Genomic DNA, 14,049 nt, shown 5'->3' with positions numbered 1-14,049 from the left:
ATGGCCTCTCTGAAGCAGTGCTGGAGTGTGGTGCTGATAAGAGAAAGCCTGCATGCTGACCCACACAGCTACCACCCAGGCCCAGATCCAGGCTTCTGAATCAGTCCATCCCAAAATCTGTATCATCTAGGAACAGTTGGGATGCATAAAAGGGCTGGTTCGGCTGATTCAAAGCTGCAGGATCTCTGTGACACAGGGCAACAACAAGATAACCAGAAGGAGTTCCGATGAAGATCTGATATTGTGTCACAGAAGCCAGAGACCTCAAACCAGACCAATGACTCATTGGAAAGAACATTTGCAACTGAAGATGTAGGGAAAGAGGGGTATACTGTGGGACACACTGTGACACACTATAGCTTCCACGATGAGATATTTTCTATGCTTTGTTTTGTTTTGTTTTGTTTATCTTTGTTGGTTTGTGTGTTTTTTATTTGGGGGATGAGGTTGTAAGTGTGAAGGGTGGTTATGAGGAGATGGGGAGATGATCGGGACTGGGGTGTGTGATGTGAAACTCACAAAGAATCAATAAAAAGTTTTGTGTGTGTGTGTGTGTGTGTGTGTGTGTGTGTGTGTGTGTGTGTTTTAAAGCATTTGTGAGGGCTGGAGAAATGGCTTGGCAGTTAAGAGCACTGACTGCTCTTCCAGAGGTCCTAAGTTCAATTCCCAGCACCACATGGTGGCTCGCAACCATCTGTAACAGATTCTGGTGTGTCTGAATGACAGCTACAGTGTACTCATATACATTAAATAAATAAAATCTTTAAGAAAGCATTTATGATAAAATCCAGCACTTTCCAGTCTTGTCTATACTTGTGGGAAGCCACATGTGCCATTGCAGAGTGGCACTGATTACTGCTGGCCACCATGCCTAAGTTTGGACAAACAACCAATGTGTACATATGCAGTTAAGTTTTTTGCAAAGACACTGCCTGGCCTGGGCATGATAATGAGGCTTTGGGAGTATAACCAATCAGATGTGAGACATGCAAATGAGGTATGATAATGAGGCTCTGTGAGGTACAGAGAGAGAGAGTAGCCAATCAGATGAGGAACATGCAAATGAGGCTTAGTGCATAACCAATCCGGGTGTGAGACACGCCTCTCCTAGGCCTATATAAGCAGCACCAGTTCTGGGCTCGGAGTCTCTTCACCTCTGCAATCAAGCTCTCCCAATAAACGTATGCAGAAGGATCCTGTTGCAGCATCAGCACTTGGGAGGCAGAGGCAGACAGATCTCTGAGCTCGAGGCCAGCCTGGTCTACAAAGTGAGTTCCAGAACAGCCAGGGCTACACAGAGAAACCCTGTCTTGAAAAACAAAAAACACAAAACAAAACAAAACAAAAAAAACAAAACAAAAAACTTTACTGCATATGTACACATTGGTTGTTTGTCCAAACTTATGCGTGGTGGCCAGCAGTAGTCAGTGCCACTCTGCAACGGCACATATACTCCCACATGGCTTCCCACATATACTCCCAGCCCTGCTCCCCAGGGACCACTGCTGCCCCAAGACGCACTCCTCCCTGGCTATTCTGCTCCAGTTGATCATGGAGCATCTGCACTCCTGAACATTATTGTGTGCATCCTGCTCTTCTCAGCTTCAATTTTCAGGATTTTTAATTGACCTCTCACAGTAGAAGAGGTTTTCTTTCATTATCCCACCCTCCAGGTTTTGATAAGACAAACCCTTTTGTGTTTGTTTGTTTTGTTTTTGTTGTTTGTTTGTTGAGACAGTCTCCCTATGTATTCCTGGCTATGCTAGAACTCACTATAGCAAGCAGAATGGCCTGGAACTCACAGAGATCTGTCTTCTTCTGCTTCCTGGATGTTTGAATTAAAGGTGTATACCACTATTCTGATAAAAGTGTGTTTGTTTGTTTGTTTCTGTGTATTACTGTTATCTCTGTGGTAAATCCATCACGAATGCTCCCTTAGGGTTTTCCTTGATCCTGTAAACTCTGCCCAGATGCTCCAAAGCCCTCTCCATTTGGTCCCACAGGTCTGATCCTGAAGGAGGCGAGCAGATCCAGAACCTCGCACGGCCATGACCTGGGTGATGCACAAGCTTCTCTTCCGGAAGTGTCCTGGTGTCCTTGTGTCTTTCCTTGTCCTTTCTCGTCCCAGAACTGAGGGTTTCGCAACTTCTACTTTTCTAAGATTTTTATATTTTATCTCCTGGTTTCTTTTTTGTTCATCTGCCTAGCATTCCTTAACTGTATGTTTCAACTTACTTTATTTTTTTGTAGTTTTGCTGTTATGTGCTAAGCTTCCCAACTTTTTGATCTGCGTCTTTCTATTTTTAGTGCATCTTCTATATTTTTGTAGATGTAAATTTCTCTTTTATCTCTCCTCAGTAAGATATTAATTATAGAATGATTTTTAAATACTATCTTTGAGATGAAAAGGTTCAGTGCACAAAAATGGAAATATTCTTAATACTACTGAGCTGCCCACTCACCAATAGTTATCATGGTAAAGTTCATGTTTTAGCTATACATTAAAAATGTCCAGTGGGCAGTGGTGGCACACATCTTTAATCCCAGTACTCAGGAGGTAGAGGCAGGTGGATCTCTGAGTTCAAGGCCAGCCTGGTCTACAAAGTGAGTTCCAGGAAAGCCAAGGTTATGCAGAGTCTCTCTCTCTCTCTCTCTCTCTCTCTCTCTGTCTCTCTCTGTCTCTGTCTGTCTGTCTCTCTCTCTCTCTCTCTCTCACACACACACACACACACACACACACACACACATATTCCTCTACACTTTCTGACCTCTATTTTCTGTTTGCTTTGGTCTTCTTGGGCTTTTTTGGGTCTCCCATGCTACCTTACTGCTCTACTCAGGGTTAAGAACTAGGTAGAAGGGTCTGGAAACTGCCCTAGCAATACTCTGGGGGTGGGGGTTGGGGATGTCCACTGTAGGATCTATACAGCATTCTCTGGAGCACTCTCTAATATTGGAAGATCTTTACCCTGGGTTTTGTCATCTCCTGTCCTGGAATATAAACCTTGCTGCCTGCTTGGCTTCCTGGAACAGAGAAAGAAAAGGCCTCACCTAAGAATCCACACAGTCCCTCTCCACAGCCATTCATCTCTGCCTGGATAGGGCTATTCCCCTCTTCCTTCACCTAGCTAGCAGGACTGACTGGTGTGGAGGCTGGGGGTAAGCAGAGTACTACACTCAGGAAGCCTAAGAGCTTCACATGGAATTTTCAGCCAGTCCTCCTGTTTGGGGACCAAGCTTCATCCATTGACCAAGCCCAGCTTAGTCAGCCAACAGGTTCTCCAGCGCAGGAGGGAGGATTGAAAAGAAAGAGACAATTAGAAAATGCTGCCGTGTGACCCTAGTCAAATCTGAGACTGAAGGCAATTTAATTTTCCCAATCTGCTTTTTATACCATTTTAATTACATGCAAGTATTAAGGGAGAGTAGTACAAAGAGGAATCAAGCAAGACAATAGTCAAGGAACAAGCAAGGCAATAAACACAAAGCCCCATGATCACTCAGTGATAGCTGTTTCTAAGGATGATCATGATATCTGAGCCTACTTCTTTGTTCTACCCTAAAGCCAGATTCTTACTTCCTTGTCCTTGGCCAAAGTCAGGTCCCTGCCCGACCTTCTTTGTCTTGCTCCATTGTCAGATTCTTGCCAAGCTTACTTCCTTGTCATGGCCAATGTCAGATTCCTGCCTGAAGCCCATTTCCTTGTCCTTGGCCAATGGCAGATTCCTGCCAAGTAGCTCCCCAAAAGGCTCTCCACATCTCCCCCCTTTTAATTATAAACAAGGCTGAGCCTGTCTTAGGTTGTTCTGACAAGAACGAGGCCCCAAATATTGAAAAAGACATTGCCTTTGAATCTTTTCTGGAGCAACAACTACTCCCCAAAATTTTAAAGCAAAGGTTTGCAGTAAAACTCCTTCAGGGGGATCAGCTAATAAAATATGATGAATATACACTGAAAGATTCAAAGTCCTAACTTCTTGAATTGAAGCAGAGACTTTTTTTTTTAACACAATGAAAGGATATTAGCCATTCCTTGAGGCAAAACTTTCCAATGATACTGGTTCATGGGCTCTTTAAAATTACAAGCAAACACACTAAATGCAAGCAACCTTTACAATCGTCAAGATGCAAAAGCATACAGGCCAATCTTCCAAATCCATAATAATTATATATGGAGTAGGCAGGCCAGATTGTAATGCCTCTACAAGTTTCGTAGTTTCATTAGCCTTTCGCAAACCCTGCAACAATTTCCACCTGCCAGATTTTTTTCTTAATTAAAAATATGTGCGAGTCAGAATCCTGAGCCTGTGCTTGACCTGCAAACTGCAGCCAATGGAGCACTGGCAGCTTAACCATAATTTTAAGTTTCTCTTGTAATACCAGAGCACAACCACAATTCTGGAAAGCAAAACCCAATTTTAACAGTGTAAACAATCCATTCTCTTTAAAATCAATACTAAAAGCATTACTTACATGTTACAAAGTTTTTAAGTGTCTCTACTTTTGAACTGCAGTTAGCGACCCTGGGTCATTCTGAGAGGGCAGCTCAGAGCAAGCAAGAACTTTGGAAAGCAAGACTCAACCTCCAACAAACCAGTCTCCAAAAACACCAGGTGAATCACCTCCATGCTACAAAGTTTGGCTGCCCGTTCCTGCACACGAATACAAGATGGTACAGCAGCCTCCAATGTCTCAAAGAGACACTGCCCTAAATCCAATCTTTTATAAGTCTGGTTTCTAGATAAGAATTATATAGAATATTACCCAATTTAAGGGTATCTTTTTTTGTTTGTTTGTTTAAAGATTTATTTATTTATTATATGTAAGTACACTGTAGCTGTCTTCAGACACTCCAGAAGAGGGCGTCAGATCATGTTACAGATGGTTGTGAGCCACCATGTGGTTGCTGGGATTTGAACTTCGGACCTTCGGAAGAGCAGTCCTGAGTGCTCTTACCCACTGAGCCATTTCACCAGCCCCTAAGGGTATCTTTAAAGACCTGTTTCCATGGGTTGGTTCAAGCCACATGTTATAGTTCTGAATTACTCCAACCCAGAGTTACCAGTTTTTTGTTTTTTGTATTGGTTTTTTGAGACAGTGTTTCTCTGTAGCCCTGGCTGTCCTGGAATTCACTTTGTAGACCAGGTTGGCCTCGAACTCAGAAAATCTGTCTGCCTCTGCCTCCCAAGTGCTGGGATTAAAGGCGTGCGCCACCACCGCCTGGCTCAACGAATGAGTTGCCAGTTTTAAGCCAACTTTCTGTTATCAATGTTACAAATTTTTAATCATACCCAATAATTTATAAGCCAATAATCTATAAGCAAGACGTGCAGAACATATTTATCCCTTTAAAGGCAGTCAGAAACAAAAAATGAAATGGCTGCATACATTTACTTATTTAAACCAGACAAAACTTAATTTTTCTAGCTGTAATTTCAAGAGAGGAGCACCTTGTCACTTGCTGGACCCAATAATCACAGTCACAGAGATTATTCTAGGAGAAACAGCCATCAGTTCCCTTATCGTAGAACTTGAGAAGCTGCTGGCCCCTTTAAGAGCAGCTTTTGCAGACAATCAGCTCCTGGCAGGGCTTCTCCAGCTGCACCAGACTCCTAACTACAGGTGCAGGGCTCAGAAGGCCAATTGAGAATGTTTTTAATTTATTTTTTTCATTTCCTCTTTTTCTTTCTTTCTTTTCTTTTCTTTTTTCTTTTTTTTAAACGAGTTAAAACTAAATCAAGGGCTGAACAACCAGCAGGTAAAGTTTTAACCATTTCTTCTTTTGAACATGAGACACAGAACAACAACCAACCAATCAAACAACAAAATGAAGACACAGACTTAACATTTAAAAAAAAAAGTCAGTTTTGATGCACATGGACAGAATTGGCATGCCAAGGGCAGACAACAGACAGAGAGAGAAGAGAATTAGACATCCTGAAGGGACCCAGATATCCTACCTAAGAGACCCAGAACCAAACATTCCTCCAGCAGGAGCCAGAGAGGAGGCAGGATGTCTTCCGACCTCCTTCTGTCCCTAGGAGAGCTCTGAAACAGCTTATGTTCATTTTCCTTCTCTTTCACCAAAGCATCCCCAGATAGTCGGACAGGACTACTTTTCTCAAACCCATTCTCTCATTTCTCAGGTGTAAACTATCTCTAGTCAGGGTCCAAAGACTAAAGTGTCTATGAGAATTACCTTCTTGTCTCTAGATGTTCGCATTGCTCTAAACACATACACAAAACACACTTTACCTTTACCTTGTCCTTCTACAAGGTTTATTCACCACTGGCCCAAATCTTCTTTACTTTCCTTTACACGTGCTTCTAATCCCCGTGGTGTCCATCACTGTACCCTGTCTACTGGAGCTCCCACATTGGGGCGCCACCTGACCAAGCCTGCTCAATCAACAGGTTCTCCAGCGTGGGAGGGAGGATTAAAAAGAAAGGGACAATTAGAAAATGCTGCCGTGTGACCCCAGTCAAATCTGAGACTGAAGGCAAATTTAATTTTCCCAATCTGCTTCTTATACCATTTTAATTACATGCAAGTATTAAGGGAGAGTAGTACAATGAGGAATCAAGCAAGACAATAAACGCAAAGTCCCATGATCACCCGTGATAGCTATTTCTAAGGATGATCATGATATCTGAGCCTACTTCTTTGTTCTACCCTAAAGCCAGATTCTTACTTCCTTGTCCTTGTCCAGTGTCAGATTCCTGCCAAGCAGCACCCCAAAAAGCTCTCCACATCTCTCCCTTTTTAATTATAAACAAGGCTGAGCCTGTCTTAGGTTGTTCTGACAGGAATGCCTCCCTTACCTGTCTTCAAGACATGTACAGCTTGTTTGTGTTATATGAACAAACATGGCCTTTTAGTGTTTGTTATAAACAAACTTGGCCTGTTGGCACATGCCTCTGTCTTAGGTTGGCAAGGCCCTGTGCAGAATCTTACCTGTTCTTGGTTTGCCAGCCTGTTAAATTAATAACTCTGTTTGGGGGCTCATTCTTAGTTTTAAGCCATGTACTTTGGCCACCAACATGTTGATATTGTTAAAGGCAAGCTTTAATATGATGGGCAGGAATAAAAGTATTCCCAGGACAAGAAGGGCTAGCATGATCAAGCTATACATTATTCTTTTTCCATTCTTTTTTTTTTTAATTTTTAATTTTTTTGGTTTTTTCGAGATAGGGTTTCTCTGTGTAACCCTGGCTGTCCTGGAACTCACTCTGTAGACCAGACTGGCCTTGAACTCAGAAATCCACCTGCCTCTGCCTCCCAACTGCAGGGATTAAAGGCGTGTGCCACCACCACCACCCAGCGCCATACAACATTCTTGAGGTTTGACCAAGATGGAAATACTGACTTCAGGCCATGAATACTTCTACCATCAATATCAGCAGTATCAAAGTTTAGTGGAGCAGCATTCTTTAAATTCATAATCTCAGTATGCAAAGCTAAAACATCCAGAGAGGTGTTGGAATTATGCCAAACACCTGCATGTGTCTTTGAACCCTTTCCCAATTATAGTGACTATCATTGTAAACCTCAGAAGTAACACAAAACCATTGGTATTCGGCGTGGCACTCAAGATGGCTCCTTAAATTTAGACTCTGAACCTGCTCTACAATAATTTGAATACTATTATAAAGAGCATCAACCTGTTGTTCCAAATGCCTATCTAAATCCTCTTGAATACTCAGAACATTAGTAACATTTTTTGCTAAATGGTTAACAAAAGTAGCTGTCTTAACTTCTTGTGTCAAAGCAATTGCAGAGGCAGTGGTGCTAGGTATCAATGTAATTAAAGCTGCTATACCAGCAATAATCAAGCCCACTATCCTCTTGCTTCTGCTTAAAGCTGACTCACTTCTTCCAGTACTTGCAAGCTTTCTTAATAATACCAAGGTCCTGTCATATTCACAGCCAATAAAACAAAATCTGGTTGATAGATCACCATAACAGATATGCCATAACACATTAACACAGTTAGAAAGTGTACAATCAATACAACTTCTATTAAATACTGTAGAAGAAGCTAAAGTAATTTTGACATGACCAATCAATAAAAGGTTGGGCGCCTTAACACATGTACTAACATTTGTTTGAAATCCAGATCCTGTATCAATTTTATCTATTACTAACATAACATCATAGAGAACTGCAGCTAACTTTCAAATATGTCTCTAAAAAAATGTCCAGAACTAGCCTTCCAATATTGGATTGATTTCTAGACCAGTCCATGATTGAGTCAGAATAACTGGTCACATTAAAGGAAAAAGAAGAGTCATCATAACTTCTCTTTTTGGTCAAGTATTTGAAGACAGTTTCCACAGTCTCCATGTTCTCTCTCCCATAAGGTCTAAAAGCCTGAGGCAAGGCAGCTTGGCCAATCTGGGATAGAGGCAAGCAAAGGTGGGTCAGGAACATATGTCCAAAACAGCTTCCCAGTCACTGTTGTCAAGGCACTCAGCAAGCTCACAGGTCAGCATCATTCTTTGTCCCAGCATCAGCACATCTCACCAATCACTCTGGGAACTAGCATGCTCCTGCAGCATCCTGGGGAAAAAACACAAACATGTTCTCTCCCCCATATTAAGTATCTGATCAGGACCATGCCATGTGTCAGTATGTAGATCCTTCCGTTTCACCTAGGCATAAGTAAGCCTGGTTGTAGGGTGGCATAGACACTCAGAGAATTCCTTGGCATTCAAATTTAAAAATTTTTACAATGAAAAGAATATGATTTAAATAAATTTGTTGTGTAGAGGAATATAACTCCTCCTTTTTATTTTATGAAGATAGTTCCACAATGCCTGTTTCTCAGTACTTCGTGTTTGAGGATTATCAGGAATCCCAGGAATATGGGTAACGCTAAATTGTCGACAGAAAGTCTCAAATGCTGTAATAGCCATTCCCACTATCTGTTTTCATCTGATTTGGAGCACCAAACAGAGAAACAATGTAGGCAATGACTGATTACATTTTTAGTTGCTTCTCCTGTTAAAGCCTGAAAAGGTTTTGTCACATGTCCACATTTTAATTTTTCAAAATTAAAAATATGAGTAACATCCACTTGCCATAACTGATTAGGTATAAGTCCTCGAGGATTAGCATCATTATGTGGTACAGGTAGAAGCTGAGGACATTGAGGACAAATCTGTACAATTTGACTTGCACATTCTCTAGAAATACCAAATTGCTGTCTTAAGCTATTACTATTTTGATGATGTAAAGAATGAGATTGTTTGGCTAATTGTTCCTGTGTAAGACTTATAACCTTCCTGGTTTACAAATCTGCTGTGACATTGCCAGCCTACTTCTTTGTTCTACCCTAAAACCAGATTCTTACTTCCTCGTCCTTGGCCAATGTCAGGTCCTTGCCTGAACTTACTTCTTTGTCATGCTTTAATGTCAGATTCCTGCCTGAAGCCCATTTCCTTGTCCTTGCCCAATGGCAGATTTCTGCCAAGCAACACCCCAAAAGGCTCCTCCCCACCACCCATACCTAGCACTTCCCATCCAGAGACGTGGTTCTGCAGGTGAGTCAGGAGCTCAAGTTGGTTTTGTGGTTGCAGCTTCCTTTGCTCTGCCGTTCCTTACCCTACCCCATGTAGGTTCGTTCCATCCTCAACATCTTGGCATTATTTCTCTTCTTTTTAAAATTTGTTGTAATCACTTTTGTTACTTATGTGGGGGTGGGGATTGGGTGTGAGTATGACGTGGCCTACCTGTGGAGGTCAGAGGTCAGCACTTGGGAATCAGTTCGCTCCTTTCTACCATGTAAGTAGGTCTCAGGGATCAAACTCGGGTTGTTAGATTTGGCAGCAAACCCCTTTGCCCACGGAGCCATCGAGCTGGCTCTGTTTGTTAAATCACATTATTTATTTATAGCCCTTCTTGAACCTTCTTTCTGTCCTTGGGAGTCATGGTGATTAATCTTCATTGTCAACTTGACCAGATTTTGAATCACCATGGAAACACGCTTCTATGTGTCTATGAATACATTTCCAGAGAGTTTTCACTGAGAAGCTAAGGCTATGAATGTGAATGGCACAGCTCCATGGATCCCAGACTGAACAAAAAGGAGGAAGTGAGCTGCGGGGACCAGCTGCTGCATGTCCTTGCCCCCATGCCTTCCCAGCCTCCGAGGACTGTCTCATCTTAAACCATGAGCCAAAATACACCCTTCTTGCTTCAGGTGTGTCTTGTCATCTCTTTTTTTTTTTTTTTTTTAAAGATTTATTTATTTATATGTAAGTACACTGTAGCTGTCTTCAGACACTCCAGAAGAGGGAGTCAGATCTCGTTATGGCTGGTTGTAAGCCACCATGTGGTTGCTGGGATTTGAACTCCGGACCTTCGGAAGAGCAGTCGGGTGCTCTTACCCACTGAGCCATCTCACCAGCCCCATTGTCATCTCTTAACACTGTACAAGCAAAGTGGCTAATGCATCCTCCTTTGTTGACTTTTGTGAGGACTAAGTAGCCAGCAGGCAGAAGTGACTCAAAGGTCCTGCTTTTTACCTGTTGTGAGGCAACATTTTTTTAAATTAAATTTAATTTTTATTGGATGTTTTATTTATTTGTTTTTCAAATGTTATCCTCTTTCCCAGTCTCCCCTCCAGAAACCCCCTAGTCCATGACCATCCCCTTGCTTCTATGAGGGCACTCCTCCACCCACCTGCCTACTTCTGTCTCCATAACATGTTAAGGGGATAGTTACAGACTGCACTGGACTCGTATCAAAGAAACCTCAAAAAAGCACAACCTAAGAAGATGACGTTGTGGCTGCTTGTCATGTCCTAGTCTCCTCCCGCAAAAGAAGCCAACCCCACCCTACGTATCCAGCTTTGACCCAAGCAAGGAACCATGCTGGGCTCTGCTATTTTGGAAGCGGAACAATGGAAACAGAAGCGGGTACACTAGCTCTTTGGGCTTGATGTCTTAGCCATCTCGTGATCACATCTGGGCCCGGGCAAGCTGCTGACAGAGAGGAGGCAGACAGGGCAAAGGCAGGTCTGTGTGTCACTGGCTCCTTGATCCGCATTCTAAGACATATCCTTGTGCAGAGAGGAGTGGCATGGGGGATGGGGGTGCTGCTTCAAAGGGTGGAGGCTGGAGAAGGAGGGACTGCAAGAAGATGACCTTGTCTACTGGTAGAAAGTTGGCATGTGGGACTTTGTCTTCCTCTTGCCTCTTTGCCTTTCTGGAACATCTTGTGGGCACATTTCACCCACTTTTCTGAGCCAGTTTTCTATTTATGCAATGGAGCTAACACTGCCCACCTCCTATGCATGCCGTTGTGAGGATGAATTGTGTAACCCTGCGCTTGATGAACTATAGGTACTCAACATTGCTCATGAACATATTAAGAGGATACTAGAAGCCAAAATCTCTGTGTTCCCATCCTACCTCTAACCACTGTATTTCTTTCCTCAGGGATGAGAGAGGGCTGGAGCCTAGAGCAGACTCATCCCTTAGCTGTGAAAGTCCTTGTCCTCTAGGTCCCTTACTCCCAGGCACTTTAGGTTTGAGAACCTCTGTGCATCTCTGCCTTCAAGTCTTTGGGCTCCAGAGAGGATTCTGGGAACTCCTGGGGATGCATAATATATTCTCTCAGCTTCCTCTTGTTCTTGCCTTCCCTTCAATCTAAAGAGCAGGTTAAAATCAAGATTGGAGCCACACTGTGGTGGTTTAATAGGAAAGGCTCCGTAGATTCATGTGTTTGAATGCTTGGCCATAGGGAGTGGCACTACTAGGAGGTGTGGTCTTATTGGAAGAGGTGTGGCCTTCTTGGAGGAAGTGTGTCACTGTGGAGGTGGGCTTGAGGTCCCCTATGCTCAAGCTCTGCCCAGTGTAAGACAGTCTTCTCCTAGTTGCCTTTGGATCAAGACATAGACCTATCTGCTTCTCCAACACCATGTCTGTCTACACTTTGCCTTGCTTGCCACCATGAGGATAATAGACTGAACCTCTGAAATGGTAAGTCAGCCCCAAGTAGTGTTTTCTTTTATAAGAGGACATGGCATCTCTTCACAGGAATAAGACCCTAACTAGGGCATACATGAAGCCAAAGAGCTTTTGTGTCCTATAGAGACCCCATTCTTTCCAGAGATATGGGACCAAGAACTGGGAAACCCAGAGTCTTGCAGGCAACAGTTTTGGGATCAAGAGGCATGGGCTGTAGGATCAGCTCCCCTTTCAACTGTTTGCTGCAGTGGGCCTCTGGGTCAGTTGTGACAGAGAACTAGGGATGCACTTGGTTGTGTTGAGAGCTGGTGAGGCCTCAAATGTGGTCAGGGGCCCACACCACATCTCACGTCACACAGATGCATACACATGTGCCTGCCTATAGTTTCTCTCACCTACTCCAGTTTCATACAGAGGGGCCCTGCTTCACACAGCAGAGAACCCCACTGCCCTTCCCCTAAATGCCAATCCTCCTCTCTGCCTCAACAACCCCAGGAGTGCCATAAAAGTTGGGCCGAGGGTAGAGTTCAAGAGATCCATAGCCTCTCCTTACCTACAAGCTTCACCAGAAAAAGGATTGACTCTCGGGTCTGTGAGAAAAAAACACCCCAGGGAGGAGGCATTGAGTCCATTCCTTTCTTGGACGTACAGCAATGCACCCATGCTACTGGGATGCCCTTTCCAATATGGACAGGGTCACACTACTGCCCAAACATGTTTCAACACCAGCCGACTCACAGCAGATCCTGGAGGGCAGCTTCAAGGATAAAGATGGGGATGGGGCAGATTGTCTCATTCCCCTGACAGCTGATAGTGTTGCCATAGCAACATAGCTCTGCCTCCATCCTGCTCTGCTTCCATCCTGTGGTAGCCCTGTTTTCTGGGATGGGCAGAACACTGTGATTATTCACAAGATGGAGATGAGGAGATCCTGTCATCCCTGGGGAGGTGAACTAGGGAACTCTAAGGCTGTCTGAGGAACAGCTCGGGCTGAGGCATCTTGTGGGCAGGAGGGTGGATTTCCTAATAACAAGCTCTACTTTTTTTTTCCTACCCAAATTTCTCCTCCCTAGCTATCGGTCCCCCAGAGCAGCCTGTCATCTTTAAAGAGGCTTGAAGGCACAGCTGTGATGGGGGTGGGGTGGGGTGGGGTTGAGGAGCCATTAGGCTAAGCCGTTGGGTTGGACTCCTTGTGTTATTTATCTTTCATAACCTTGGCATTCCACTATAAAGGTGTGAAGAAGACATGGTTCGGGATGATTACAAAGAGCAGTAAACATTTCCCCTGGGAGAGATGGGTATTGTAGATGTTCCTTGCACCTCCATGCCCAGGAGCCAGGCAGCCCTACGGAAGCCTGATGATGGGTTAATCCTCTGTGAACAGGGCAGTGATCCAGATCACTCTGTCCCACTGACTGATGTGTGGAAATTGAAGGGAAGGAACACAATGACTCTGTGTCCTGCTCCAGGTCCATTCAAGGCGTGCAGCAAAGCTTCCACCAGGAAAGAAGGGAAGTCTCAGAAGTAGGAGGTCCACTTCAGAACTTGATCTTGGGGTTGGGAATGGTGGAACACACGCCTTTAATCCCAGAATTTGAGAGTCAGGGCCAGGCAGACCTCTGTGTGTTCAAAGCCAGCCTGGTCTAGTACCAGGCCAGCCAGTGTTACATAGTGAAACCCTGTCTCAAATCAAACAAATAAACACCCCACCACCACCATTCTAATAAACATGTATTTTTAAAAAGAAAGAGACAATCTTGCTGAAGCATCCAAGTGGCATCCAGTTTGGGCACCTCTTTAAGTTTTAAAGTTTTCAGCAATTCATTTTTTAAAATAAGTTTAAAGATTTTATTTATTTATTTATTTATTTTTAAAGTTTTTTTTTTCTTTTTGGTAAAGATCTATTTATTTAAGTACACTGTAGCTGTTTTCAGACACTCCAGAAGAAGGTGTCAGAACTTGTTACAGATGGTTGTGAGCCACCATGTGGTTGCTGGGATTTGAACTCAGGACCTTCAGAAGAGCAGTTGGTACTCTTAACCACTGAGCCATCTCTCCAGTCCCTAAAGATTTTAT

This window comes from Mus musculus, chromosome 1, assembly GCF_000001635.26.
Source record: "Mus musculus strain C57BL/6J chromosome 1, GRCm38.p6 C57BL/6J".
NCBI classification, from domain to species: domain Eukaryota; kingdom Metazoa; phylum Chordata; class Mammalia; order Rodentia; family Muridae; genus Mus; species Mus musculus.
This window is presented reverse-complemented; position numbering follows the sequence as displayed.